The following is an 11,966-nucleotide window of genomic DNA, read 5'->3' as shown; positions in this document are numbered from 1 at the left end:
GCATTAATGTGACATGAATGAGAACTGATGTGGCATGGATGAGCACTGATGTGGCATGGATGAGCACTGGTGTGGCATGGATGTGGCATGGATGAGCACTGATGTGGCATGGATGAGCACTGATGTGGTACAGATGAGAATTTATTTGACATGGATGAGCACTGATGTAGAATGGTTGTGGCATGGGTGAGAACCAATGTGGCATGGGTGAGCACTGATGTGGCATGGGTGGGACATGGATGAGTACTGATGTGGCATAAATGTGGCATGGATGAGCAATGATGTGGCATGGATGAGCACTGATGGGGCATGGATGTGGCATGGATGAGCACTGATGTGGCATGGATGAGCACTGATTTGACATGGATGAGCACTGATGTGGCATGGATGAGCATTGATGTGGCATGGATGAGAAATGATGTGGCACGGATGAGCACTGATGTAAGAGTCTGGTATGGATTTTTGGGGGCCAGAGGGTCTGGTATGGATTGGGAGGGGGACAACCCTGTGTTTTTTGTATTGCCAGCAATGCTATTGTTAAATGTCTTTTTTTTCTTTATAAATGTCAGTTATGCTGCAGCAGGTTCTCTACATGTACAGATGCTCCACTTTACAGGCAGACTAAGGGGACTCCCCCAGGCACTATATTTAAAGGAATTTTTCATTTTTATTGTTTCACTATAAGCTTAAAGGGATTGTAAAGTAAAATTTTTAATTTTTTTAAAATAACAAACATGTCATACTTACCTCCACTGTGCAGCTCGTTTTGCACAGAGTGGCCCCCCGAACTTGCTCCTCTGGGGTCCCTCGGCAGCTGTCTCTGCTTCCTCCCACAGGTACTTCTCACGTTCATTCGAGCTCCCTCGCATTGGTGAGAAGCACCTGCGGGCGTGCTCCCGTGATACAGCCGGTGGCTATAGCCGCTCACTGTATCACAAGGCCCACCCCCGGCGCGCTGCGTCATTGGATGTGATTGACAGCAGCGCGAGCCAATGGCTGCGCTGCTTTCAATCCATCCACTCCAGCCAATCAGCGGCCAGGCTGAGCGGCGAAGAGGACGGCGGGGGCGAGCGCGGGATTTTCGAGGGGTCAGGTAAGTAAAACGGGGGGACTGGGGGCACCGGCAGTGTGAGATGTTTTTTCACCTTAATGCATAGAATGCATTAAGGTGAAAAAACATTTACCTTTACAACCCCTTTAATTAAAATCACTGCTCTTGTAAAAACGATCTTCCTTAAAAAAAAAAAATCTGCGTTGATACATACCCGGGCCCCCATACCCTTTCATATGGCTAATAACTTGCATTTAACCATTCAAAATTAGCAGTTTTGATTTTTCATGTTCAGGTCCCATAGACTTTAATAGGGTTCGTGGTTTGAGTCTGACCTTTTGCAATGTTTGAGAGTTCTGGCGCAAACGATATCATGGAGTGTTCGGTCCAACTCTATTGCTATCAATTTAAAAACAAGTATGCATATAAACATCCAAAATATACATACAATAAAATGTAGAATCCTGGACAATTTCAAATAAAATAAAGTAGGCTAATTTAACCCAGTGGGTTTTATTTATGCCCATTATACACTTTGAGGTACGAAAGGTTGCAATTAAAAAATCTCTCCAGAACAAAAGCCTTCAAAGTTTAAAAAAAAATATCAAGCCAACTAGACTGTTTATCTATAAATGGATTATAATTGTTTATGTGGTCATTTGTATAAACTGTTGCAATATAGACTGTTCCACACAAGACCATATTTGAAGCAAAATCCAAATGGAATACTTTGCATGAACACCTCATAAGAGTACATTGCTTGGTGTTATGAGAAAGACACATGTAACATGTAATACACAAAGCAGTATTAGTAATATTTGGATTTGCATAGATGAGACTATGCATTTAATCTTCTCTAAAGGCTTACAGCCCAAATAAACTATTCCCTTCATGAAGAAATCTGTAGTTTAATGAAAAACTGTATATTTATATATTAATATATTAATATTGTTTGATGTTTGGAACAATGCCTTAAATATTTATCTGTGTAGTAATATTGTAGACCTACACCAGGTAGAAGTATTCATCAACCAAATATGGTATTTTTGTTTTTAGCTATTTGGGAGAGTTGACGTCTATTACACGTTGCTACTCCTACCATGTAGGTGTAATAAGTATTTATGAAAGGAACTGTTTGCATGAGGCTAGTATTACCCACCCTGCTCTCTTATACACAGCGGTCACATTCTGACAGTTGTTTGTGAATTGGATGACAATTCTGCCATATGGCAGCAATCTTGAATACCATATTTGGTATAGTAAATATTTCCACCTGGTACCATCTGTATTGCTGCACAGATACTGTATGTTCAACATGACCTGTCTTTTACAAGCTTTGGCTTTGTTTTGCTGTAGGCCAGGGACGTGCAGTGAGCTCAGTGCCTGGTGAGGCACTGGCTAGTATCAGAGCCAGATACACACTGGTTACATATGTTAGCGTGAGAGGTTTAATTCTTGCACTAGACCTCCTCTGTAATTCTAAACATGTAACCTGTTCAAAAAAATGAACGTTTCGCCTATGGAGATCTATATATACTGAAGTTTGGTGCCATCCCACAAGTGTGCGCAATTTTAAAGTGTGCAATGTTAGGTATCTATTTACTTAGCATAACATCATCTTTCACATTATACGAAAAAATCTGACTAACCTTAGTGTTTTGTTTTTTAATTCATGAAACTACTTCCCCCCCCCCCAAAAAAAATTGCTGCACAAATACCGTGTGACATAAAAATTTGCAACAACCACCATTTTATTCCATAGGGTGTCTGCTAAAAGAATATATATATATTGTGAGGGGTTAGCTCGGCAGCGGGTGTGTGTGACCCCCTGGATGGGTTCACAACACAAAATCAGGCACAGCAGACAGCGTTGTAGGTGCAAAAAACAAAAGATCCGGTTTATTTTTGCTACATGCAGTGATACATATAACAGCCAAACAAAAATAAAACATGAAAATAAATCCTGGTCAGCTTGACCTCTAACTACACACTTAGATTCCCTGTCTAACAACTGGGTGCAGCCTTGTGCTGTACCAGTCCCTGCCTCTGTTGTAAAGGTTTGCCACACAGGCGTTAACTCACTGCACAGAACAGATATCACACTCCCCAGTCTATACAACACAAAACTGGTTCCAGGATGGAGCATCTCCCTAAGCATGCTGGGGTTTTTTGTAGAGGTCTTAATGAGCCCATTTACTTCAGCTGGGCTCATTAACTCTTCCCCTATAGTTGTACAAGTCTGCATAAAGCCTGAATCTAGGGCACACATATTTCCCATCCTGGATACAACCAGGTGACTTTACCTGCCTGCTGCCACATACCCCCCCCTCTTGTTTCAACCTTGGGGTTGTAACACAAGCAGTCAGACACGCATGTATCCGAGACAAAGCATCCACATTCCCCATTTTAACACCAGGGCGATGCTTAACTGTAAAGTTAAATTCTTGTAGGGCCAGGAACCACCTATTTACCCTTCTATTGGTCTCCTTGTTCTGAGCCATCCACTTTAAAGGAGCGTGATCAGTCACCAGGTCAAAGTGCCTACCTAGCAGATAATACCGAAGGGAATCTAGAGCCCACTTCACTGCTAAACATTCCTTCTCAATCGTGGAGTAATTTACCTCATGGGACTTCAACTTCCTGCTGAGGTAAATGACTGGGTGCTCTTCCCCGTTCCAGACCTGGGATAACACTGCTCCTAACCCAACGTCTGATGCATCAGTTTGTACAACAAAGTCCTTAGAGAAGTCTGGTGAGTACAACACTGGCTGGCTACATAAGGCTGTTTTTAAGGACTGAAATGCTTCTTCAGCCTCTGGGGACCATTTAACCATGACCGACTCTTTCCCTTTTGTCAGGTTGGTGAGGGGCACAGCCTGAGAAGCAAAATGGGGAATGAATCGTCGATAATAGCCAGCGATTCCCAGAAAGGCTCGTACCTGTTTCTTGCTGTTGGGACGTGGCCAACTCTGTATGGCCTCGACTTTATTGACTTGGGGTTTTATCACCCCCCTCCCAATAATGTACCCAAGATATTTGGCCTCCTCCTGTCCAATGGTACACTTCTTTGGATTGGCCGTAAACCCAGCTTCCCGGATAGAGTCTAGGACTGCTTGTACTTTTGGCAAATGTGAGACCCAGTCTGTGCTATGGATAATCACATCATCCAGGTAAGCTGCAGCATATTTCTGATGGGGCCTCAGAATCTTATCCATTTTCCGTTGGAATGTTGCCGGTGCATTCTGTAACCCAAACGGCATTCTCTTATATTGGAATGCCCCATCTGGGGTTACAAACGCAGTTTTCTCCTTGGCCGATACCCTTTGGTGAGATCAAGAGTTGTCATATATCGGGCTGTTCCCAGCCGGTCAATCAACTCATCTATACGCGGCATGGGGTAGGTGTCAAATTTTGTAACTTTATTCAATTGTCGAAAATCGTTACAAAACCGCCAGCTCCCATCAGGTTTGGGCACTAGTACGATAGGACTGGACCAGTCACTCTGGGACACCTCTATCACACCCAATTCCAGCATCCTTTGAACCTCCCCACGTATTGCCTCCCGTCGGGCCTCTGGTATTCTATAAGGTTTTAGTTTTACCCTTTCTCCTGGCGGGGTGATAATGTCATGCTCTACGCCAGATGTTTGTCCCGGCAGCTCAGAGAAAATCTCTTTTTGCGAAGTACAAACTCTTTAACCTCCTGTTGTTGGGCTTTCGATAAGGTGTCTGCTATTCCAACCTCAGGAACTAAGCAATCAGGCTGTGCTTGTGACAAAGTCTCTGCGACTAGGGATTCCCTATCCCTCCAGGCTTTCAGCAGATTGACATGATAGATCTGCTCCGGCTTTCGCCTTCCTGGCTGTCTAACACTGTAGTTCACCTCACTAATTTTTTCAATTACTTCGTATGGACCTTGCCATTTGGCCAGAAATTTGCTTTCAACCGTAGGGACTAGCACCAAGACCCTATCCCCCGGGGAAAAAGTACGGGTCTTGGCCCCACGGTTGTACACTCTCTGCTGTGCTAACTGCGCTTGGGTCAAATGTTCCTTTACGATTGGCATTACCTGTGCAATTCTATCTTGCATCAGGGCGACATGCTCAATCACGCTCCTGTGAGGAGAACTCTCATTTTCCCAAGTTTCCTTGGCGATATCCAGCAGCCCTCTGGGGTGTCTCCCATAGAGCAACTCGAAGGGTGAGAAACCCGTAGAGGATTGGGGTACCTCCCTAATGGCAAACATTAGATAGGGTATTAGACAGTCCCAATTCTTTCCATCTCTATCCACCACCTTCTTTAACATTTGTTTAAGGGTTTTGTTGAATCTTTCAACCAACCCATCTGTTTGGGGGTGATACACAGATGTACGCAATTGCTTCACTTTGTACAACTTGCATAGTTCTTTCATAACCCGGGACATAAAGGGTGTACCTTGGTCCGTAAGCAGTTCCTTACAAATACCCACGCGGCTAAAAACAAGAGATAGCTCTTTGGCTATGGTTTTGGCCGAGGTATTTCGAAGAGGAATTGCTTCCGGATAACGGGTGGCATAGTCCAATATAACCAAAATGTACTGATGCCCCCTAGCAGACTTCATTATCGGACCTACCAAATCCATTGCGATCCTCTCAAAGGGGACCTCAATGATAGGAAGAGGTACCAGCGGGTTACGGAAATGTGGCATAGGTGCCGACTTCTGACACACAGGGCAGGAGGAACAATAATTTTCTGTTTCCTTCATGACCCCAGGCCAATAGAATCTCTGCAGTACCCTCTCTCTGGTTTTCTCGGCCCCCAGATGACCTCCCAGAATGTGCCCATGGGCCAATTCTAACACCAACTTCCTGTAAGGTTTGGGCACTACAAGTTGCTCAATGGTTTCTTCTGCCCTTTGAGCCACTCGATACAGCAGGTCCCTTTCCATAGTGAAGTAAGCATAAGGGCAAGTCTTATCTGGGTTCACAAACTCGCCATCTATTTTCACCACATTTTCCCGTGCCTTTATTAGGGTGGGATCTTTTAACTGTTCTGTGGCAAAATTTTCCCTGTGAACCTCAAGATCTGAAAACTCCACAGACGGCATGTTTTCATCTGAAGATGTTGGCTCCTCCCCAGTTTCTCGAGTTTCCCCCGCCAATACCGACAAGGGAAATTCAGGAGAGTCCTCACCACTCCCAGAGGAATTCTGGTCATCTTCCTGGTCTATAGGGGCACCAGTGGGGGGCTCAGGACAATCCCAGAGTTCCCAGAATTTTGGAAAATCCCTTCCCACAATAGCATCATGTGGTAAGTGAGACACTAACCCCACTTGATGAGAGAGGTTACCTTTGGGGGTCTCAAAAAACACTGAAGTTACAGGATACTCTCGGGTGTCCCCATGCACACAAATAACAGCCACCCTGTTCTTCCCAGAGACCTCTGTAGTAACTAATTCAGCTTTTATCAATGTTACCAGGCTACCTGAATCCAGCAACACATCAACATTTCTACCATTAATACACATTTTACATAAATGTTTCTCAGGTCCCCGAATGGCAGTGCATGCAACTGTCGCAAACAGCGACTGACGTCTCTCCCTTATAAAGTCACATTGCATAGGCTCATCCACAACGGGGCAATTGGCTGCAATATGTCCCTCTTGCCGGCAGCGGTAGCAAATAATCTTTTTCGCTGTCTCTTGCAGCATGGGCTTCCTGGGCTGCTCCCGCCAGACCTTAGGTAGAACTCCCACCCTCTCACTCTCTCCACCCTCACCCCTTGGAGTCATCTTACCCGCCACTGGGGATGATCTGGTCTTAGGATGGAAAGTCCGTGAGTCCCTGGAAGAGGTGGTCAAGTTCTCTGTAGCCAAGTACCTCTCAACCAGATCCACAAGTTTATCTGCATTTTCTGGGTCTCCATGGCTTACCCATTTTTGGATGGCAGTAGGAAGAGCTCTCAGGAAACAATCCATAACCACACGTTCCACAATGTTTGGTGCGGTCAAAATCTCTGGCTGCAGCCACTTCCTGCTCAGGTGAATGAGATCATACATTTGAGATCTGGGGGGTTTTCCAACCTGAAAAGTCCAATTATGCACACGCTGAGCCCGGACGGCCAGGGTGACACCCAGCCTTGCCAATATTTCTGTTTTTAGTACCACATAGTCTTTTGCTTGGTCAGGCTCTAGGTCATAATAAGCTTTCTGCGATTCCCCAGTTAACAGAGGGGCCACCAGTCCAGCCCATTGCTCCTTAGGCCACTTTTCCCTTTCAGCAGTCCTTTCAAATGTGGTCAAAAACACCTCCGGATCATCCTCTCCAGTCATTTTTGTCAGTAAACGGCTCACACCAAAGGATGCGGTATTATTGTAACCACTTGCTTCATTGGTCTGCGGACGTTGCTGTATCAATGTCTCTATTTGCTGTTGAAAACTCTGCTCTTGCTTCTGCAACAGGTCTATGAAGCGGGCTTCAGATCGCTGCTGGGCTTGTTGCTGAGCTTCCAAACTCTGCTGCAAAGTTGCATTTGTCTGCTGCTGATTTGCATTTGTCTGCTGCTGGGCTTGTTGCTGAGCTTCCAGACTCTGCTGGTGAGCTTTCTGCTGAGCTTCCAGACTCTGCTGGTGTGCCTTCTGCTGAGCTTCCAGACTCTGCTGTTGAGCTGCAAGGCTCCTTTGTAAACCCGCATTTGTTTGCTGCTGATTTGCATTTGCTAGAGCCAGCTGTCTCAGTATCTCCTCCATGCTGGCCTTAAAAAATAAAAATAAAAAAAAAACTGCCAAAATTCTCCACCAACTGTGAGGGGTTAGCTCGGCAGCGGGTGTGTGTGACCCCCTGGATGGGTTCACAACACAAAATCAGGCACAGCAGACAGCGTTGTAGGTGCAAAAAACAAAAGATCCGGTTTATTTATGCTACATGCAGTGATACATATAACAGCCAAACAAAAATAAAACATGAAAATAAATCCTGGTCAGCTTGACCTCTAACTACACACTTAGATTCCCTGTCTAACAACTGGGTGCAGCCTTGTGCTGTACCAGTCCCTGCCTCTGTTGTAAAGGTTTGCCACACAGGCGTTAACTCACCGCACAGAACAGATATCACACTCCCCAGTCTATACAACACAAAACTGGTTCCAGGATGGAGCATCTCCCTAAGCATGCTGGGGTTTTTTGTAGAGGTCTTAATGAGCCCATTTACTTCAGCTGGGCTCATTAACTCTTCCCCTCTAGTTGTACAAGTCTGCATAAAGCCTGAATCTAGGGCACACATATTTCCCATCCTGGATACAACCAGGTGACTTTACCTGCCTGCTGCCACAATATATATATATATATATATATATATATATATATATATATATATATATACAGTGCCTTGCGAAAGTATTCGGCCCCCTTGAACTTTTCAACCTTTTGCCACATTTCAGGCTTCAAACATAAAGATATAACATTTTACTTTTTTGTGAAGAATCACCAACAAGTGGGACAGAATTGTGAAGTGGAACAAAATCTATTGGATAATTTAAACTTTTTTAGCAAATAAAAAACTGAAAAGTGGTGCGTGCAAAATTATTCGGCCCCTTTACTTTCAGTGAAGCAAACTCACTCCAGAAGTTCAGCGAGGATCTCTGAATGATCCAATGTTGTCCTAAATGACTGATGGTGATAAATAGAATCCACCTGTGTGTAATCAAGTCTCTGTATAAATGCACCTGCTCTGTGATAGTCTCAGGGTTCTGTTGAAAGTGCAGTGAGCATCATGAAGACCAATGAACACACCAGGCAGGTCCGTAATACTGTTGTGTAGAAGTTTAAAGCTGGTTTTGGATACAAAAAGATTCCCCAAGCTTTAAACATCCCAAGGAGCACTGTGCAAGCGATCATTTTGAAATGGAAGGAGTATCAGACCACTGCAAATCTACCAAGACCTGGCCGTCCCTCTAAACTTTCAGCTCAGACAAGGAGAAGACTGATCAGAGATGCAGCCAAGAGGCCCATGATCACTCTGGATGAACTGCAGAGAACTACAGCTGAGGTGGGAGAGTCTGTCCATAGGACAACAATCAGTCGTACACTGCACAAATCTGGCCTTTATGGAAGAGTGGCAAGAAGAAAGCCATTTCTCAAAGATATCCATAAAAAGTCTTGTCTAAAGTTTGCCACAAGCCACCTGGGAGACACACCAAACATGTGGAAGAAGGTGCTCTGGTCAGATGAAACCAAAATCGAACTTTTTTTTTTTTTTTCAAATATAAATTTTATTAATTTTCAAACAATGCCCAACATGGGCATGGACATGTAATACAACATAGAAGTGGGATACAAAAGAAAAGGGGAGGGAAGAAAAAGGGAACATACATCAAACATATTGCCGAGTTCACGGGAGGGACAGGGTCATAAAAAAAAAAAAAAAAAAAAAAAAAAAACATTGTACGTGGCCCATCCATAGCACCTCCAGTGCCGAAGCGTGTTTGGGAGTCTAGATCCCTTCAGTTCCCCCATCTCCGGCTCTCATCCGAACCTCGATACCCCGGTAAAAAACCCAGTACCAAGGCAGGGACCATTAAGTGTAGGGACCCTGACAAGGAAGTCTGAGAGGGGAAGGAAAGGGGGGTGAGGTGAGGGGGGGGGAAGGAGAGGGGGGGGGAAGGAGAGGGGGGGGGAAGATGAGGGGGGGGGAGAGGTGAGGGGGGGGGGGAGGGGGGGATTTCTGGTTGATTCAGGACTGCCCTACCCCCCATGCAGTATATATCGCCGAACATATTACAGGGTCCTCAGAGATACCCCTTCGGGCGAGAAGATAAATTGGTGCCAGGGTGCCCATGTTTTCCTAAATCTTTCCTGCTGTTGCCTCCCCGTAAGCACCAGGTCCTCCAGTCTACTAATTTCCTCCACCTTACGAACCCAGGACGCCACCGATGGAGGGGCCTGGCTTTTCCAGTGGAGCGGTATACATGCTCTTGCGGCATTCACCAGAGGGCATAGAATGGACTTTTTGTACTTTTTAGTGGACATGGCGTTCACGTGCAGGAGGAAGAAGGCCGGGTCATTGGGGACATTATACTCCGTAAATTTTTGAATAACGGTCCTAACAGTGGACCAAAAGTGAGACAACTTCGAACATGACCAAAACACATGCAACAAAGTGCCCTGTTCCAGTCCGCATCTCCAACAAAGCGCAGAGGTAGTCGGATAGAAAGAATGCAAAGCCTGAGGAGTTAGGTACCATCTCGTCAGGATTTTATAGTTCGTTTCCTGTATGGTCGTACAGATGGTAGATTTCAGGGCCAATGCTACAATGTTTTGAGTCTGGCTCGGAGTAAACGTACAGTTCAAGTCCCTCTCCCATTTTGTCAGGAAGGTCAAGTGAGTATCATCCCCGGGTGTGATAAGGAGATTGTACATTGTGGACAGCGTTCTTGGAAGCACCCCGTTGCCAGAACAACATTCCTCAAAGGCAGTCAACGGTCCGTCAAATCGGAGGGAGGATGGGAGGGTTCGAAGAAAGTGTCTAAGTTGGACAGCAGTCCAGAAGGCTAATTTATAGGGTCCCGATGTATTACAGAGCGCCTCTATAGACGGCCAGTCCCCACCTGTCCGGAAACATCGTGCTTGTGTGCACCCGCTACTGGACATGGCCTGCAGAAGATGGGGGTCCATACCAGGGGAGAATTGTGGGTTCCCCATAATAGGAAATAGCGGGGAGTTAGGCGTAGATAGCGACCCCTTTGAGTAAATCTGTGACCCCACCCGTAGCGTCGTCCCTATCAGGGGATGCCTCTGAACTTTTTGCCCACAATGCAAAACAATATGTTTGGCGTAAAAGCAACACAGCTCATCACCCTCAACACACCATCCCCACTGTCAAACATGGTGGTGGCAGCATCATGGTTTGGGCCTGCTTTTCTTCAGCAGGGACAGGGAAGATGGTTAAAATTGAGGGGAAGATGGATGCAGCCAAATACAGGACCATTCTGGATGAAAACCTGTTGGAGTCTGCAAAAGACCTGAAACTGGGACAGAGATTTATCTTCCAACAAGACAATGATCCCAAACATACAGCAAAATCTACAAAGGAATGGTTCACAAATAAACGTATCCAGGTGTTAGAATGGCCAAGTCAAAGTCCAGACCTGAATCCAATCGAGAATCTGTGGAAAGAGCTGAAAACTGCTGTTCACAAACGCTCTTCATCCAACCTCACTGAGCTCGAGCTATTTTGCAGGAAAGAATGGGCAAGAATTTCAGTCTCTTGATGTGCAAAACTGATAGAGACATACCCCAAGTGACTTGCAGCTGTAATCGCAGCAAAAGGTGGCTCTACAAAGTATTAACGCAAGGGGGCCGAATAATTTTGCACGCCCCACTTTTCATTTTTTTTTATTAGTTAAAAAAGTTTCAAAAATCCAATAGATTTTGTTCCACTTCACAATTGTGTCCCACTTGCTGGTGATTCTTCACAAAAAATTAAAATTTTATATCTTTATGTTTGAAGCCTGAAATGTGGCAAAAGGTTGAAAAGTTCAAGGGGGCCGAATACTTTCGCAAGGCACTATATATATATATATATATATATATATATATATATATATACATTTTTGAGGTTCTGAGTAATTTTCTAGCAAAAAAATTATGATTTTTACATATAGAAGTGTCAGAATTGACCTGGGTGGCAAGGGGTTAATTACCGTAAGTAATATACAAATAAGTATTATATATTGTTTTTAATGTCATTTACTATATTTTTCCCCTGATTACCAGCGGCGGCAGGGAAGTTGATGGTGGTAAACTCGACCCCTGAGGTGGCAGTGAAGCGTGTAGGACCAGCAATATAGTGGAGAAGGATGGGGGAAGCCATTCTGTGAAAGGAGGATACATCACACTATCCAGTGGACGGAAGTCAATTGTGACGTACAGGCTCTTTTAT

Source organism: Lithobates pipiens, unplaced genomic scaffold (assembly GCF_037356315.1).
Source record: "Lithobates pipiens isolate NorthernLeopardFrog02 unplaced genomic scaffold, aLitPip1_a1.2 Scaffold_23, whole genome shotgun sequence".
Classification (NCBI taxonomy): domain Eukaryota; kingdom Metazoa; phylum Chordata; class Amphibia; order Anura; family Ranidae; genus Lithobates; species Lithobates pipiens.
Note: the sequence above shows the minus strand (reverse complement) of the source record.